The sequence below is a fragment of the Phyllobates terribilis genome, unplaced genomic scaffold (assembly GCF_046119375.1).
Source record: "Phyllobates terribilis strain yellow unplaced genomic scaffold, ASM4611937v1 Scaffold_27__1_contigs__length_16484149, whole genome shotgun sequence".
NCBI classification, from domain to species: Eukaryota; Metazoa; Chordata; class Amphibia; order Anura; family Dendrobatidae; genus Phyllobates; species Phyllobates terribilis.
This window is the reverse complement of record NW_027362787.1, coordinates 6,175,301-6,191,617: the sequence shown is the minus strand read 5'-3', so window position 1 is coordinate 6,191,617 and position 16,317 is coordinate 6,175,301. Positions and strand designations below refer to the sequence as shown.

Here is a 16,317-nt window from a genome sequence, read left to right as displayed (position 1 = left end):
CTCCAAAATGCTTGCCTAATATGTCTGTTTATCCAAAAGGAAGTAAAAAGGGAGAGCTAGAAAGATAGCATTGCATCACATTACATGGCAATGCAATGCACAGTTGCTGAAGTTGAACCAAAATGAGCTTGTAATCTGGCTTCTGCAACTTTGAACATGAAAAATCCAATGAGGAGAAGAAAAGCAAAGCCAAAGAGTCCATCCCAAAATCCGACAAACAAGCAAAATGAACAAAAAACATTGAATTCAATTCTTTCTGATTTTAGAAACTGCATTAAAGAAGGGGTGCACCGGTCCTGGAGATACTGCAATACCAGGTCAATGCGTGGAGTGGACAGAGCAAGCTCTTTTTCCATCTCCCTGTTCTAAAAATCCATTTAATATATGGTCCCCAGATAGGGGACGTATCAGATATTAAACTGATAAGAACAGATACTACACTTGATCTTAGCCAAAAGGCCGAGAAGCGATAACCAGAATTGGTTTCAAACTACGGAGCCACCCAAGGATCCTGAAAAGTCCATTTGTGGAGATGAGCTCCTGGACTCCCGTTAAGAAGACATGTTGTCAACCTCTAGATCCCTTACATGCCTGCACTTTTCGGCTTGCTGCTGCTGCAATCCACGCGTTTTAGATCTGCATAACTCCACCTCTTTAAACACAGCACCTTCACCCCCTGCTGTTCCCACCCGCCTCAACACCGTTGGAAGGGAGGAGAACCAATTAAGGCGGGGGGGTGGGGTGGAACGAGCAGCTGTCTACCCTTAGCAGGAGGGCTCCTGATTACATACCTCTCCTGCTGCTGCTGCTGCTGGCTGTCCAGCAGCAGACTGAAGGTGGCTGCTGCTGTGCACAGGTATATAAAGGCTCAGAGCCTATTATGACACGCGCAGCCAGCGTTCCATTGCCACATTCCATCTACTGCAGGCAGGATACCTGGCTGGCTGAATGTCGCTGAGAAGCTCACAGAGACCGCCATAAGCAACAGTTTAACAGAATGCCACAGACTAATCAACCAAACTTTTTGGGTTGGGTTCTCTTTTATAGTCTGCAGGCATTAAATGAAAGAAGTCAGTGTTCCAGCAGAAGGAGACAACGTTTCAGAAAAGGCATTGTAGCAAACCAAAAAAGAAATTTTAAGCGCAGCAGAGTAACCAGCGCACATACCTGTTAGCTCAGGTGAGTTTAAAAGGCTGCTGTTGATAACAAGGGCATTTGCTAAATAGATGGTGTGTGTGCAACAATATACTGAAAGGTCAATTATATTGTGCAGCTTATCTCACCACCTGTAGTTATTTAGGTGAAAGCTCCAAAATGCTTGCCTAATATGTCTGTTTATCCAAAAGGAAGTAAAAAGGGAGAGCTAGAAAGATAGCATTGCATCACATTACATGGCAATGCAATGCACAGTTGCTGAAGTTGAACCAAAATGAGCTTGTAATCTGGCTTCTGCAACTTTGAACATGAAAAATCCAATGAGGAGAAGAAAAGCAAAGCCAAAGAGTCCATCCCAAAATCCGACAAACAAGCAAAATGAACAAAAAACATTGAATTCAATTCTTTCTGATTTTAGAAACTGCATTAAAGAAGGGGTGCACCGGTCCTGGAGATACTGCAATACCAGGTCAATGCGTGGAGTGGACAGAGCAAGCTCTTTTTCCATCTCCCTGTTCTAAAAATCCATTTAATATATGGTCCCCAGATAGGGGACGTATCAGATATTAAACTGATAAGAACAGATACTACACTTGATCTTAGCCAAAAGGCCGAGAAGCGATAACCAGAATTGGTTTCAAACTACGGAGCCACCCAAGGATCCTGAAAAGTCCATTTGTGGAGATGAGCTCCTGGACTCCCGTTAAGAAGACATGTTGTCAACCTCTAGATCCCTTACATGCCTGCACTTTTCGGCTTGCTGCTGCTGCAATCCACGCGTTTTAGATCTGCATAACTCCACCTCTTTAAACACAGCACCTTCACCCCCTGCTGTTCCCACCCGCCTCAACACCGTTGGAAGGGAGGAGAACCAATTAAGGCGGGGGGTGGGGTGGAACGAGCAGCTGTCTACCCTTAGCAGGAGGGCTCCTGATTACATACCTCTCCTGCTGCTGCTGCTGCTGGCTGTCCAGCAGCAGACTGAAGGTGGCTGCTGCTGTGCACAGGTATATAAAGGCTCAGAGCCTATTATGACACGCGCAGCCAGCGTTCCATTGCCACATTCCATCTACTGCAGGCAGGATACCTGGCTGGCTGAATGTCGCTGAGAAGCTCACAGAGACCGCCATAAGCAACAGTTTAACAGAATGCCACAGACTAATCAACCAAACTTTTTGGGTTGGGTTCTCTTTTATAGTCTGCAGGCATTAAATGAAAGAAGTCAGTGTTCCAGCAGAAGGAGACAACGTTTCAGAAAAGGCATTGTAGCAAACCAAAAAAGAAATTTTAAGCGCAGCAGAGTAACCAGCGCACATACCTGTTAGCTCAGGTGAGTTTAAAAGGCTGCTGTTGATAACAAGGGCATTTGCTAAATAGATGGTGTGTGTGCAACAATATACTGAAAGGTCAATTATATTGTGCAGCTTATCTCACCACCTGTAGTTATTTAGGTGAAAGCTCCAAAATGCTTGCCTAATATGTCTGTTTATCCAAAAGGAAGTAAAAAGGGAGAGCTAGAAAGATAGCATTGCATCACATTACATGGCAATGCAATGCACAGTTGCTGAAGTTGAACCAAAATGAGCTTGTAATCTGGCTTCTGCAACTTTGAACATGAAAAATCCAATGAGGAGAAGAAAAGCAAAGCCAAAGAGTCCATCCCAAAATCCGACAAACAAGCAAAATGAACAAAAAACATTGAATTCAATTCTTTCTGATTTTAGAAACTGCATTAAAGAAGGGGTGCACTGGTCCTGGAGATACTGCAATACCAGGTCAATGCGTGGAGTGGACAGAGCAAGCTCTTTTTCCATCTCCCTGTTCTAAAAATCCATTTAATATATGGTCCCCAGATAGGGGACGTATCAGATATTAAACTGATAAGAACAGATACTACACTTGATCTTAGCCAAAAGGCCGAGAAGCGATAACCAGAATTGGTTTCAAACTACGGAGCCACCCAAGGATCCTGAAAAGTCCATTTGTGGAGATGAGCTCCTGGACTCCCGTTAAGAAGACATGTTGTCAACCTCTAGATCCCTTACATGCCTGCACTTTTCGGCTTGCTGCTGCTGCAATCCACGCGTTTTAGATCTGCATAACTCCACCTCTTTAAACACAGCACCTTCACCCCCTGCTGTTCCCACCCGCCTCAACACCGTTGGAAGGGAGGAGAACCAATTAAGGCGGGGGGTGGGGTGGAACGAGCAGCTGTCTACCCTTAGCAGGAGGGCTCCTGATTACATACCTCTCCTGCTGCTGCTGCTGCTGGCTGTCCAGCAGCAGACTGAAGGTGGCTGCTGCTGTGCACAGGTATATAAAGGCTCAGAGCCTATTATGACACGCGCAGCCAGCGTTCCATTGCCACATTCCATCTACTGCAGGCAGGATACCTGGCTGGCTGAATGTCGCTGAGAAGCTCACAGAGACCGCCATAAGCAACAGTTTAACAGAATGCCACAGACTAATCAACCAAACTTTTTGGGTTGGGTTCTCTTTTATAGTCTGCAGGCATTAAATGAAAGAAGTCAGTGTTCCAGCAGAAGGAGACAACGTTTCAGAAAAGGCATTGTAGCAAACCAAAAAAGAAATTTTAAGCGCAGCAGAGTAACCAGCGCACATACCTGTTAGCTCAGGTGAGTTTAAAAGGCTGCTGTTGATAACAAGGGCATTTGCTAAATAGATGGTGTGTGTGCAACAATATACTGAAAGGTCAATTATATTGTGCAGCTTATCTCACCACCTGTAGTTATTTAGGTGAAAGCTCCAAAATGCTTGCCTAATATGTCTGTTTATCCAAAAGGAAGTAAAAAGGGAGAGCTAGAAAGATAGCATTGCATCACATTACATGGCAATGCAATGCACAGTTGCTGAAGTTGAACCAAAATGAGCTTGTAATCTGGCTTCTGCAACTTTGAACATGAAAAATCCAATGAGGAGAAGAAAAGCAAAGCCAAAGAGTCCATCCCAAAATCCGACAAACAAGCAAAATGAACAAAAAACATTGAATTCAATTCTTTCTGATTTTAGAAACTGCATTAAAGAAGGGGTGCACCGGTCCTGGAGATACTGCAATACCAGGTCAATGCGTGGAGTGGACAGAGCAAGCTCTTTTTCCATCTCCCTGTTCTAAAAATCCATTTAATATATGGTCCCCAGATAGGGGACGTATCAGATATTAAACTGATAAGAACAGATACTACACTTGATCTTAGCCAAAAGGCCGAGAAGCGATAACCAGAATTGGTTTCAAACTACGGAGCCACCCAAGGATCCTGAAAAGTCCATTTGTGGAGATGAGCTCCTGGACTCCCGTTAAGAAGACATGTTGTCAACCTCTAGATCCCTTACATGCCTGCACTTTTCGGCTTGCTGCTGCTGCAATCCACGCGTTTTAGATCTGCATAACTCCACCTCTTTAAACACAGCACCTTCACCCCCTGCTGTTCCCACCCGCCTCAACACCGTTGGAAGGGAGGAGAACCAATTAAGGCGGGGGGTGGGGTGGAACGAGCAGCTGTCTACCCTTAGCAGGAGGGCTCCTGATTACATACCTCTCCTGCTGCTGCTGCTGCTGGCTGTCCAGCAGCAGACTGAAGGTGGCTGCTGCTGTGCACAGGTATATAAAGGCTCAGAGCCTATTATGACACGCGCAGCCAGCGTTCCATTGCCACATTCCATCTACTGCAGGCAGGATACCTGGCTGGCTGAATGTCGCTGAGAAGCTCACAGAGACCGCCATAAGCAACAGTTTAACAGAATGCCACAGACTAATCAACCAAACTTTTTGGGTTGGGTTCTCTTTTATAGTCTGCAGGCATTAAATGAAAGAAGTCAGTGTTCCAGCAGAAGGAGACAACGTTTCAGAAAAGGCATTGTAGCAAACCAAAAAAGAAATTTTAAGCGCAGCAGAGTAACCAGCGCACATACCTGTTAGCTCAGGTGAGTTTAAAAGGCTGCTGTTGATAACAAGGGCATTTGCTAAATAGATGGTGTGTGTGCAACAATATACTGAAAGGTCAATTATATTGTGCAGCTTATCTCACCACCTGTAGTTATTTAGGTGAAAGCTCCAAAATGCTTGCCTAATATGTCTGTTTATCCAAAAGGAAGTAAAAAGGGAGAGCTAGAAAGATAGCATTGCATCACATTACATGGCAATGCAATGCACAGTTGCTGAAGTTGAACCAAAATGAGCTTGTAATCTGGCTTCTGCAACTTTGAACATGAAAAATCCAATGAGGAGAAGAAAAGCAAAGCCAAAGAGTCCATCCCAAAATCCGACAAACAAGCAAAATGAACAAAAAACATTGAATTCAATTCTTTCTGATTTTAGAAACTGCATTAAAGAAGGGGTGCACCGGTCCTGGAGATACTGCAATACCAGGTCAATGCGTGGAGTGGACAGAGCAAGCTCTTTTTCCATCTCCCTGTTCTAAAAATCCATTTAATATATGGTCCCCAGATAGGGGACGTATCAGATATTAAACTGATAAGAACAGATACTACACTTGATCTTAGCCAAAAGGCCGAGAAGCGATAACCAGAATTGGTTTCAAACTACGGAGCCACCCAAGGATCCTGAAAAGTCCATTTGTGGAGATGAGCTCCTGGACTCCCGTTAAGAAGACATGTTGTCAACCTCTAGATCCCTTACATGCCTGCACTTTTCGGCTTGCTGCTGCTGCAATCCACGCGTTTTAGATCTGCATAACTCCACCTCTTTAAACACAGCACCTTCACCCCCTGCTGTTCCCACCCGCCTCAACACCGTTGGAAGGGAGGAGAACCAATTAAGGCGGGGGGTGGGGTGGAACGAGCAGCTGTCTACCCTTAGCAGGAGGGCTCCTGATTACATACCTCTCCTGCTGCTGCTGCTGCTGGCTGTCCAGCAGCAGACTGAAGGTGGCTGCTGCTGTGCACAGGTATATAAAGGCTCAGAGCCTATTATGACACGTGCAGCCAGCGTTCCATTGCCACATTCCATCTACTGCAGGCAGGATACCTGGCTGGCTGAATGTCGCTGAGAAGCTCACAGAGACCGCCATAAGCAACAGTTTAACAGAATGCCACAGACTAATCAACCAAACTTTTTGGGTTGGGTTCTCTTTTATAGTCTGCAGGCATTAAATGAAAGAAGTCAGTGTTCCAGCAGAAGGAGACAACGTTTCAGAAAAGGCATTGTAGCAAACCAAAAAAGAAATTTTAAGCGCAGCAGAGTAACCAGCGCACATACCTGTTAGCTCAGGTGAGTTTAAAAGGCTGCTGTTGATAACAAGGGCATTTGCTAAATAGATGGTGTGTGTGCAACAATATACTGAAAGGTCAATTATATTGTGCAGCTTATCTCACCACCTGTAGTTATTTAGGTGAAAGCTCCAAAATGCTTGCCTAATATGTCTGTTTATCCAAAAGGAAGTAAAAAGGGAGAGCTAGAAAGATAGCATTGCATCACATTACATGGCAATGCAATGCACAGTTGCTGAAGTTGAACCAAAATGAGCTTGTAATCTGGCTTCTGCAACTTTGAACATGAAAAATCCAATGAGGAGAAGAAAAGCAAAGCCAAAGAGTCCATCCCAAAATCCGACAAACAAGCAAAATGAACAAAAAACATTGAATTCAATTCTTTCTGATTTTAGAAACTGCATTAAAGAAGGGGTGCACTGGTCCTGGAGATACTGCAATACCAGGTCAATGCGTGGAGTGGACAGAGCAAGCTCTTTTTCCATCTCCCTGTTCTAAAAATCCATTTAATATATGGTCCCCAGATAGGGGACGTATCAGATATTAAACTGATAAGAACAGATACTACACTTGATCTTAGCCAAAAGGCCGAGAAGCGATAACCAGAATTGGTTTCAAACTACGGAGCCACCCAAGGATCCTGAAAAGTCCATTTGTGGAGATGAGCTCCTGGACTCCCGTTAAGAAGACATGTTGTCAACCTCTAGATCCCTTACATGCCTGCACTTTTCGGCTTGCTGCTGCTGCAATCCACGCGTTTTAGATCTGCATAACTCCACCTCTTTAAACACAGCACCTTCACCCCCTGCTGTTCCCACCCGCCTCAACACCGTTGGAAGGGAGGAGTACCAATTAAGGCGGGGGGTGGGGTGGAACGAGCAGCTGTCTACCCTTAGCAGGAGGGCTCCTGATTACATACCTCTCCTGCTGCTGCTGCTGCTGGCTGTCCAGCAGCAGACTGATGGTGGCTGCTGCTGTGCACAGGTATATAAAGGCTCAGAGCCTATTATGACACGCGCAGCCAGCGTTCCATTGCCACATTCCATCTACTGCAGGCAGGATACCTGGCTGGCTGAATGTCGCTGAGAAGCTCACAGAGACCGCCATAAGCAACAGTTTAACAGAATGCCACAGACTAATCAACCAAACTTTTTGGGTTGGGTTCTCTTTTATAGTCTGCAGGCATTAAATGAAAGAAGTCAGTGTTCCAGCAGAAGGAGACAACGTTTCAGAAAAGGCATTGTAGCAAACCAAAAAAGAAATTTTAAGCGCAGCAGAGTAACCAGCGCACATACCTGTTAGCTCAGGTGAGTTTAAAAGGCTGCTGTTGATAACAAGGGCATTTGCTAAATAGATGGTGTGTGTGCAACAATATACTGAAAGGTCAATTATATTGTGCAGCTTATCTCACCACCTGTAGTTATTTAGGTGAAAGCTCCAAAATGCTTGCCTAATATGTCTGTTTATCCAAAAGGAAGTAAAAAGGGAGAGCTAGAAAGATAGCATTGCATCACATTACATGGCAATGCAATGCACAGTTGCTGAAGTTGAACCAAAATGAGCTTGTAATCTGGCTTCTGCAACTTTGAACATGAAAAATCCAATGAGGAGAAGAAAAGCAAAGCCAAAGAGTCCATCCCAAAATCCGACAAACAAGCAAAATGAACAAAAAACATTGAATTCAATTCTTTCTGATTTTAGAAACTGCATTAAAGAAGGGGTGCACCGGTCCTGGAGATACTGCAATACCAGGTCAATGCGTGGAGTGGACAGAGCAAGCTCTTTTTCCATCTCCCTGTTCTAAAAATCCATTTAATATATGGTCCCCAGATAGGGGACGTATCAGATATTAAACTGATAAGAACAGATTTTTTTTTTTTTTTTTTCCAAACACTCAGAAATTAAGTTTTATAATCTTAAATCATATATCACTAAACTCAAGATTTTAGTTCCATCATCGTGTTTAGATATTATATTTATATTTTTTCATTTTAATTAATATATATAAAGTTAAACATAACAATTCCTTTACAGTTTCAACAGTTTCCAAACAAATCACAACTGACATTACTTCACCCGGTTTCCCAAACTAAATATCCCCTTTTTCCCTTTTACTTTCCTCCCAACAAAACCCCTTAACTTCTTTTCTTCCTCCTCATGCTCTAACCGCATCTGTTCCCAATCATACTCTTCCTCATCATCTCTGAAAGTCACCACCTTCTCCAAAACTTTACCCTTTTCCTCTTTTACTTCTTTCTTTTCACCAGATACTTTCCTTGATCCACAATTTTCCTGTACCGTTACCTTTTTTCTTCACCTTTAAACTTTCAACTTCTTTTCCCTGCTTATTCTCCTCTATAATTATCGCATCAACTTCCTTCTTCATTTTATCACCAATATCTTCCTTTTGTCCTCCAAAGTTCTTTTCAAAAGTTCCTTTGCTGCTTTCCATGTAACAATACCCAGAACTCCCGTTTACCATAATCCTCCCATTGTGCAAATTTTCTTCTCCTGTTGTCCACACCAAAAAACGTCTCTTTCCGTTCCAAATACCAACTTTGTTCCTGTATAATTTCTGAAACTTTACCATCTTACATTTAGATTCCAAAAAAACCATTATCTCCTCTATTTCCACAAACGGATTGTCCATGTAAATTATCACACTCTTCGGTTTCCCCATGAATGATGCACTTACTCCAATTTTCCCAGAATCCTCTTCAATCCAGCATTTGAAAAAATGAATGCACTTTTCCTCAGAAACTAGAGTCACATCACAAACTTTACCTTGCTTTATTTCTTGCATACAGTAGATATCCTTCTCCAAAACTTCATGTTTCCTCAAAATTTCCAGAATCCATTTTTCTTCCAAAAAAGTTTCTTCCGTCTCCCGTTTCACAAAAAAACGTAAGCATCTCTTCTTTTTCCAAAACTCCATCTCAACAATCCGTTTTCCTTCCGTTTTTCCTTTTAATCCTCCAAATGTTGCCACCACAGCTATGTGTGGCGACAGTTGCCCCCCACAGCTATGTGTGGTGACAAGGTGATCGCCTCTCGTTGCCCAGGGACTAATCCGACTCCCTAATAGCAGCAGGGGGGTTTAGCTCCACCGATGAGTGTAGCGATCCCCCCAGGCCAAGGAGCCGGGTACCCCAAGCACCTCCCAGTCAAGACCAAGGCAGCAACCGCTAGATCACTGCACTTGATCTTAGCCAAAAGGCCGAGAAGCGATAACCAGAATTGGTTTCAAACTACGGAGCCACCCAAGGATCCTGAAAAGTCCATTTGTGGAGATGAGCTCCTGGACTCCCGTTAAGAAGACATGTTGTCAACCTCTAGATCCCTTACATGCCTGCACTTTTCGGCTTGCTGCTGCTGCAATCCACGCGTTTTAGATCTGCATAACTCCACCTCTTTAAACACAGCACCTTCACCCCCTGCTGTTCCCACCCGCCTCAACACCGTTGGAAGGGAGGAGAACCAATTAAGGCGGGGGGTGGGGTGGAACGAGCAGCTGTCTACCCTTAGCAGGAGGGCTCCTGATTACATACCTCTCCTGCTGCTGCTGCTGCTGGCTGTCCAGCAGCAGACTGAAGGTGGCTGCTGCTGTGCACAGGTATATAAAGGCTCAGAGCCTATTATGACACGCGCAGCCAGCGTTCCATTGCCACATTCCATCTACTGCAGGCAGGATACCTGGCTGGCTGAATGTCGCTGAGAAGCTCACAGAGACCGCCATAAGCAACAGTTTAACAGAATGCCACAGACTAATCAACCAAACTTTTTGGGTTGGGTTCTCTTTTATAGTCTGCAGGCATTAAATGAAAGAAGTCAGTGTTCCAGCAGAAGGAGACAACGTTTCAGAAAAGGCATTGTAGCAAACCAAAAAAGAAATTTTAAGCGCAGCAGAGTAACCAGCGCACATACCTGTTAGCTCAGGTGAGTTTAAAAGGCTGCTGTTGATAACAAGGGCATTTGCTAAATAGATGGTGTGTGTGCAACAATATACTGAAAGGTCAATTATATTGTGCAGCTTATCTCACCACCTGTAGTTATTTAGGTGAAAGCTCCAAAATGCTTGCCTAATATGTCTGTTTATCCAAAAGGAAGTAAAAAGGGAGAGCTAGAAAGATAGCATTGCATCACATTACATGGCAATGCAATGCACAGTTGCTGAAGTTGAACCAAAATGAGCTTGTAATCTGGCTTCTGCAACTTTGAACATGAAAAATCCAATGAGGAGAAGAAAAGCAAAGCCAAAGAGTCCATCCCAAAATCCGACAAACAAGCAAAATGAACAAAAAACATTGAATTCAATTCTTTCTGATTTTAGAAACTGCATTAAAGAAGGGGTGCACCGGTCCTGGAGATACTGCAATACCAGGTCAATGCGTGGAGTGGACAGAGCAAGCTCTTTTTCCATCTCCCTGTTCTAAAAATCCATTTAATATATGGTCCCCAGATAGGGGACGTATCAGATATTAAACTGATAAGAACAGATTTTTTTTTTTTTTTTTTTTTAAAACCATTCAGTTTAGTTTTTTAGCAAACAGTATGAATTTCTCCAAAATTTGCTACTTAAAACTTCTCATCATCATGGTTCTATTTATTCAGCAGTAGTATAAGACGAAATATAATCACAAGGGAACATCCTTTACGTAACACAAATGCAGAAACTTCAAGGAATCACAAAGAAAAAAATCACTGGTATTTGATAAGGTAATGCCACTTTTTAAATTTCCAAATCCCTTCGGCATCTGTGCCACCACCGCCTCTGCTGTCCAACTTATATATCAGGTATAGTCTTGAAAGAATAAGTCTAACACATTCATTCACTGATAAAGATTTCCTCTTGAAAAGTCCAAGGTTCCTTGCATCCCACAAACTCTCCATCACACAAGCCATTATCAACCATAAAATTCTATCTTTAGACCGACTACACGCACCAATTCCAAACATCGCCACACGCCAATCCACAAAATTCACGCCTGCTAAACCCTTACACAATCCACCTACACACTTCCACACACTGTACGCGTACTCACAATCCCACATAACATGCCTCACAGTCTCACAACCACCACATCCCACTCTCGGACACACATCTGTTATTATCAACTCTCTTTTCTTCTGCACTTCTCTCACAGGTAAAATATTATGTAAAGTCATCCACACCACATCCTTCTGTTTGTTTGACATCCCATACGTATCTAACTTCTTCCATGCATCTGAAACCTCATTCCCTCTCAGCCCAACAATATTACACTCTACCTCATTTGCACTCATTCTTTTCACCACATTCTTGGTCATTCTAAAATCATTCATTCCCACACTCAACAAATCATGCTTTCTCACAAATTTCTCAATCACCTCATACCAAACAGGACACTTAAAGGCCACAGGCACACTCGCATCTCTCTTCCTCCAGCATAACCCATACAACATCCATCCAGCAGAATAATTAGCCATAAAAGCACCTTTATTGCCTTTACCCAGCAAAATAACCACAGTCTTAATATAATTAAGGCCTAAAAAAACTTCAATATTGGGAAAGGCCAGCCCACCATGCTGACAAGCCTTAAAAAGGCTCTCCCGCTTCAACTTCTCCATCTTACTACACCACAGGAATGTGAATACCAACTTCTCTATTCTCTTAATTTTCCTGTAAGGAGAAGGAAAAACAGTCGCCACATAAAGCAGGATAGGGAGAATCACTGCTTTGATAATTAATACCTTACCACGCAGAGTCAATTCTCTCATTCGCCAAAAATTCAATTTACGTTCAACCCGCATACCACACTCTTCCCAACTTTCATTCCCTTTTAAGTCATCATTAAATAATACGCCCAAAATCTTGATTGCACCCACTTCACACTTTACACCATCCATACGAATACTACTATCTCCAAAACATTTAAAACTACATTTATTCCAATTTACCCTAAAACCAGACGCACCAACAAAAAAATCCAAAAGCAATTTAATTCTACTCAAAGAAGCCATACTTTCACTCACAACCACAACATCATCCATATAACCTAACACTTTCACATGCTTACCACCACTACCAGGCACCAACAAACCTCTCATCATTTTATCCCGTCTAATCAAACATAACAATGGTTCTATTACACATACAAATAAGACGGGGGATATAGGACACCCCTGCCTTACTCCTGACCTAATCTTCACTTTGTCACACAGCCACCCATTAACCAAGAACTCACTTGACACACAATCATACAATGATTTTACACAATTCACAAATTCTCTAGGAAACCCCATTCTTTCCAGTACTTTAAACAAAAACACATGCGAAACCCTGTCAAACGCCTTCTCAAAATCAATAGCTAAAGTCATACATTTCTGCTTTCTATCCTTGCAATCCCCAATCATATCTCTCAACAATAACAAGTTATCACTCATACTTCTTCCAGGCACTGCACATACTTGGTCCTCCTCCACAACACTACCAATCACTTCACGCATACGATTTGCCAGTAACTTACTGTAGACCTTATAATCCGAATTCAGCAGTGTTATTGGTCTCCAGTTTTCCAAACGTTTCCTCTCACCCTTTTTATACACAAGCACAACCACTCCTTCTTTCATTAATTCACACAACCTACCATTCACCCACATATACTTACATACCTCAGTCAAATCTGTTCCCAAAACTTCCCATGCTTTCACATACAACTCTACAGGTATACCATCTTTCCCAGGAGTCTTACTCTTTTTAGCACTCCACACCACATTCTTCACTTCATCCAGAACTACATCCTCACACAACAGATCACGCTCCTCAGAATCAAGTTTTTTCTCCACACCATTCAGAACATATGACACAAGCCCAGAGTCAATCCATTTCTCATCATACAACTTGCTATAAAACCTATTCACTTCTTTCAGCACATCCTCACCCATACAGTTGGTTCCACTTTCATTCAGAACTTCATTCATATCAGTCTTCCTACCATTCATTTTTTTAAAAAAGAACCTCGTACACTTCTCATTTTTCTCCAGGTGCTCAATTTTAGTACGATATATAATTTCCTTTCCTTTCTCATCCAACACACGCTTCAATTCATTCTTAGCCTCAGTAAGTTGATCAGACATCTCCAAACCACTTGCAACACACTTTCTCAACCAGTCAATCCGTCTATTAAGGTCATTAAACCTATTCCTATATCTGGCAGCTTTTCTATAGCCCCACTTTTTGAAGAAAGTTTTAAATTGCACTTTCACCCAGTCCCACCAGTCAAGAACACACACAAAATCCTTCTTACGCATTCTCCATCTTTCATACTTTACATTAAACTCATTCATCACCTCATCATCCTCTAACAGCCTTGCATTCAACTTCCATACCCCACCGCCATACACTTGGTCACCATTCGCACAAAACACGCCTCTCAAACATTCATGGTCCGAAAAAGGTACCTTTTGTTGAGAAAAATCCAAACATACCATATTTTTAGAAAATAACATTAAATCAATTCTGGAATGAATCTCACCACGGTCAGCATGGTATGTCGGCGGTGGTGGCATGCCAAGAACAACAACTGCTGCATCTAAAAAGGAAAAATCACAAATTAAATGGGACAATTTCTTTCCTGTTATGTCACACTTTCCTTCTGTGACACAATTAACGTCCCCAACAAAAATAGTGGGAGATTTCCCTGGAAGAAAAAAACTTAATTTTTCAAGAAGAGCAAGCCGCTCTTCCTTCCCTGTAGGGCAATATAAATTAATAATTCTGACCCGCCACCCTCTATAACTCAAAAATGCAATTAAACATCGGCCTACCTCCACCACAATATAACTATCAATAGAGATTTCTTTATTCCCAACTAATATCCCCACCCCATCATTTTTATTATGATTAGACCCTGACCAGATATGCTGTCCGTAAGGCCAGTCTTTGTCACAAGGAGCATCCTGAATCCCACACTCCTGAAGGCAAAAAACATCAGCACCTAAATGTTTCAGGTAGTCCAGAACAGTTGTTCTTCTGATTTTAGATCTGATCTGCCTTACATTTAGGGACACTACATCCCAACCAGATTGGCAAGACATTAATTAAAGAAAAGAAATACATGACTCAATGTTGATCACGCCATACTCATCCATTATCATCAGACTGGGAAAGCACCCCAAAGGTGTTGATGCTCTCAGGGATGCCAAGGTAAGGAGCATCAGGGGAGAAGACATCCTGCGGGTAAATGCGGTCACTTGCAGGACTGTCGCACCCTCCGCTGGCAGGTGAGTACTCTCGTCTGGGTTTTTTATTGGCCAGTTCAGGAGTATCATCATCATCAAAAGACCTCCCAGAAGTAAAGTCTCCTTGGCCACCATCCCTGGCCACCTCTTCGTCTGTAGCACCCCAGGACAATGCAGGGGTTCGAGCAAGAGACACATCCATGTCACCCTCACCACATATTTCGGACTGATGAGGGAGGTCCACATCCAACTCGGAGATCTCCATACTTGGCCCAGCAGGGGCTGGAGGGTCCAACAGGGTCTGGGCCTCACCCACCAGATCTTCAACCTCAGGGGGCTCCGTCTCCTCATTGATCTCTGCAGTAGTCACCTGTGGGGTAACAGCAGGGACAGTAGGCTTACCTTTGGTCACTTCGGAGAAGGACCTAGGCTTGACTTTAGCCTTACAATCCCGAATCACATGTCCTTCCTCCCCGCAGGCATCACATACCACCGGGTTGGAACAATCCTTCGCCAGATGACCGTACTTGTTGCACTTTCTACAGTTTGGCAATTGTTTGCAGAAATCCTGGATATGCCCGAACATGTTGCATCTCCTGCAGAACAATGGCGCCTCGGGAAAAAACAGATATCCAGAGTCTCTTCCAATTGTAAAGTTCAGGGGAGGATAGTGAATACCTCCAGGACCATGAGGGTCTATCCCAAACCTCACAAAGTATTTATACTTCCCAGTCCACAGCCCTTCTCCATTTAAGATTTTATGGGAGAATTGCACAAAAATACAGTGTCTTCTCAGGAATGCAGTGATATCATCCCGGGAGATAAAGGGGTTGTGCATGAATACTACCACCGGGATATCCCCCTTAGAGTAGAGTACAGTGAAGATAAGTCCATCCAGCTGAGGGTGCTCTGAAAGGACTTGAAGAGTTTTGAAAAGGTTTTGGCAAGCCGCCATAGAAGAAAGCACCAAGACGTACCTATGCTCCCTTCTGAACTCCTGCAAACAGATGATCTCCGACTTCTGGATCTTCAGGATTTCATAGAAAATGGCGTTGACCAGGTATGACAACGAGAAATGGTCCTTCTTCTCCTCAGAGACCTCGATACGGAAAGCATTCTTGACCCGGGGATCCCCGGTCCCAGCAAAGCGAAGCTTGACACCCATGGTCGCTTCAGGAATCGCCTTCTCGTTTCCTCCTCACTCTCCCCCTATAGCAGCATCCAGCTTAAGCCACCGAAGTGGCGATGCTGGAAGGCCGAGGGCTAGTACACAAGGAACCTCTTGTCCAAACACTAGGTCTGAGCCAAAAGGCCGAGAAGCGATAACCAGAATTGGTTTCAAACTACGGAGCCACCCAAGGATCCTGAAAAGTCCATTTGTGGAGATGAGCTCCTGGACTCCCGTTAAGAAGACATGTTGTCAACCTCTAGATCCCTTACATGCCTGCACTTTTTGGCTTGCTGCTGCTGCAATCCACGCGTTTTAGATCTGCATAACTCCACCTCTTTAAACACAGCACCTTCACCCCCTGCTGTTCCCACCCGCCTCAACACCGTTGGAAGGGAGGAGAACCAATTAAGGCGGGGGGTGGGGTGGAACGAGCAGCTGTCTACCCTTAGCAGGAGGGCTCCTGATTACATACCTCTCCTGCTGCTGCTGCTGCTGGCTGTCCAGCAGCAGACTGAAGGTGGCTG

At 43.6% G+C, this 16,317-nt stretch overlaps 8 non-coding genes across 8 annotated transcripts; all 8 read right to left on the bottom strand.

Moving 5' to 3' along the window:
* Positions 1-280: 280 nt before the first annotated feature.
* Positions 281-471, bottom strand: LOC141178472 (U2 spliceosomal RNA). Its single transcript, XR_012254754.1, has one exon. It is a non-coding gene; the product is annotated as a U2 spliceosomal RNA (small nuclear RNA).
* A 1,116-nt stretch (positions 472-1,587) lies between these two features.
* LOC141178471 (U2 spliceosomal RNA) lies at positions 1,588-1,778 on the bottom strand. Its single transcript, XR_012254753.1, has one exon. It is a non-coding gene; the product is annotated as a U2 spliceosomal RNA (small nuclear RNA).
* Positions 1,779-2,893: 1,115 nt separating this feature from the next.
* LOC141176559 (U2 spliceosomal RNA) lies at positions 2,894-3,084 on the bottom strand. The gene has a single exon (XR_012253235.1). It is a non-coding gene; the product is annotated as a U2 spliceosomal RNA (small nuclear RNA).
* Positions 3,085-4,199: 1,115 nt separating this feature from the next.
* On the bottom strand, positions 4,200-4,390 carry LOC141178470 (U2 spliceosomal RNA). Its single transcript, XR_012254752.1, has one exon. It is a non-coding gene; the product is annotated as a U2 spliceosomal RNA (small nuclear RNA).
* A 1,115-nt stretch (positions 4,391-5,505) lies between these two features.
* Positions 5,506-5,696, bottom strand: LOC141178469 (U2 spliceosomal RNA). Its single transcript, XR_012254751.1, has one exon. It is a non-coding gene; the product is annotated as a U2 spliceosomal RNA (small nuclear RNA).
* A 1,115-nt stretch (positions 5,697-6,811) lies between these two features.
* Positions 6,812-7,002, bottom strand: LOC141178505 (U2 spliceosomal RNA). Its single transcript, XR_012254784.1, has one exon. It is a non-coding gene; the product is annotated as a U2 spliceosomal RNA (small nuclear RNA).
* A 1,115-nt stretch (positions 7,003-8,117) lies between these two features.
* On the bottom strand, positions 8,118-8,307 carry LOC141177850 (U2 spliceosomal RNA). The gene has a single exon (XR_012254386.1). It is a non-coding gene; the product is annotated as a U2 spliceosomal RNA (small nuclear RNA).
* A 2,439-nt stretch (positions 8,308-10,746) lies between these two features.
* Positions 10,747-10,929, bottom strand: LOC141177809 (U2 spliceosomal RNA). The gene has a single exon (XR_012254356.1). It is a non-coding gene; the product is annotated as a U2 spliceosomal RNA (small nuclear RNA).
* Between the last annotated feature and the right edge of the window lie 5,388 nt (positions 10,930-16,317).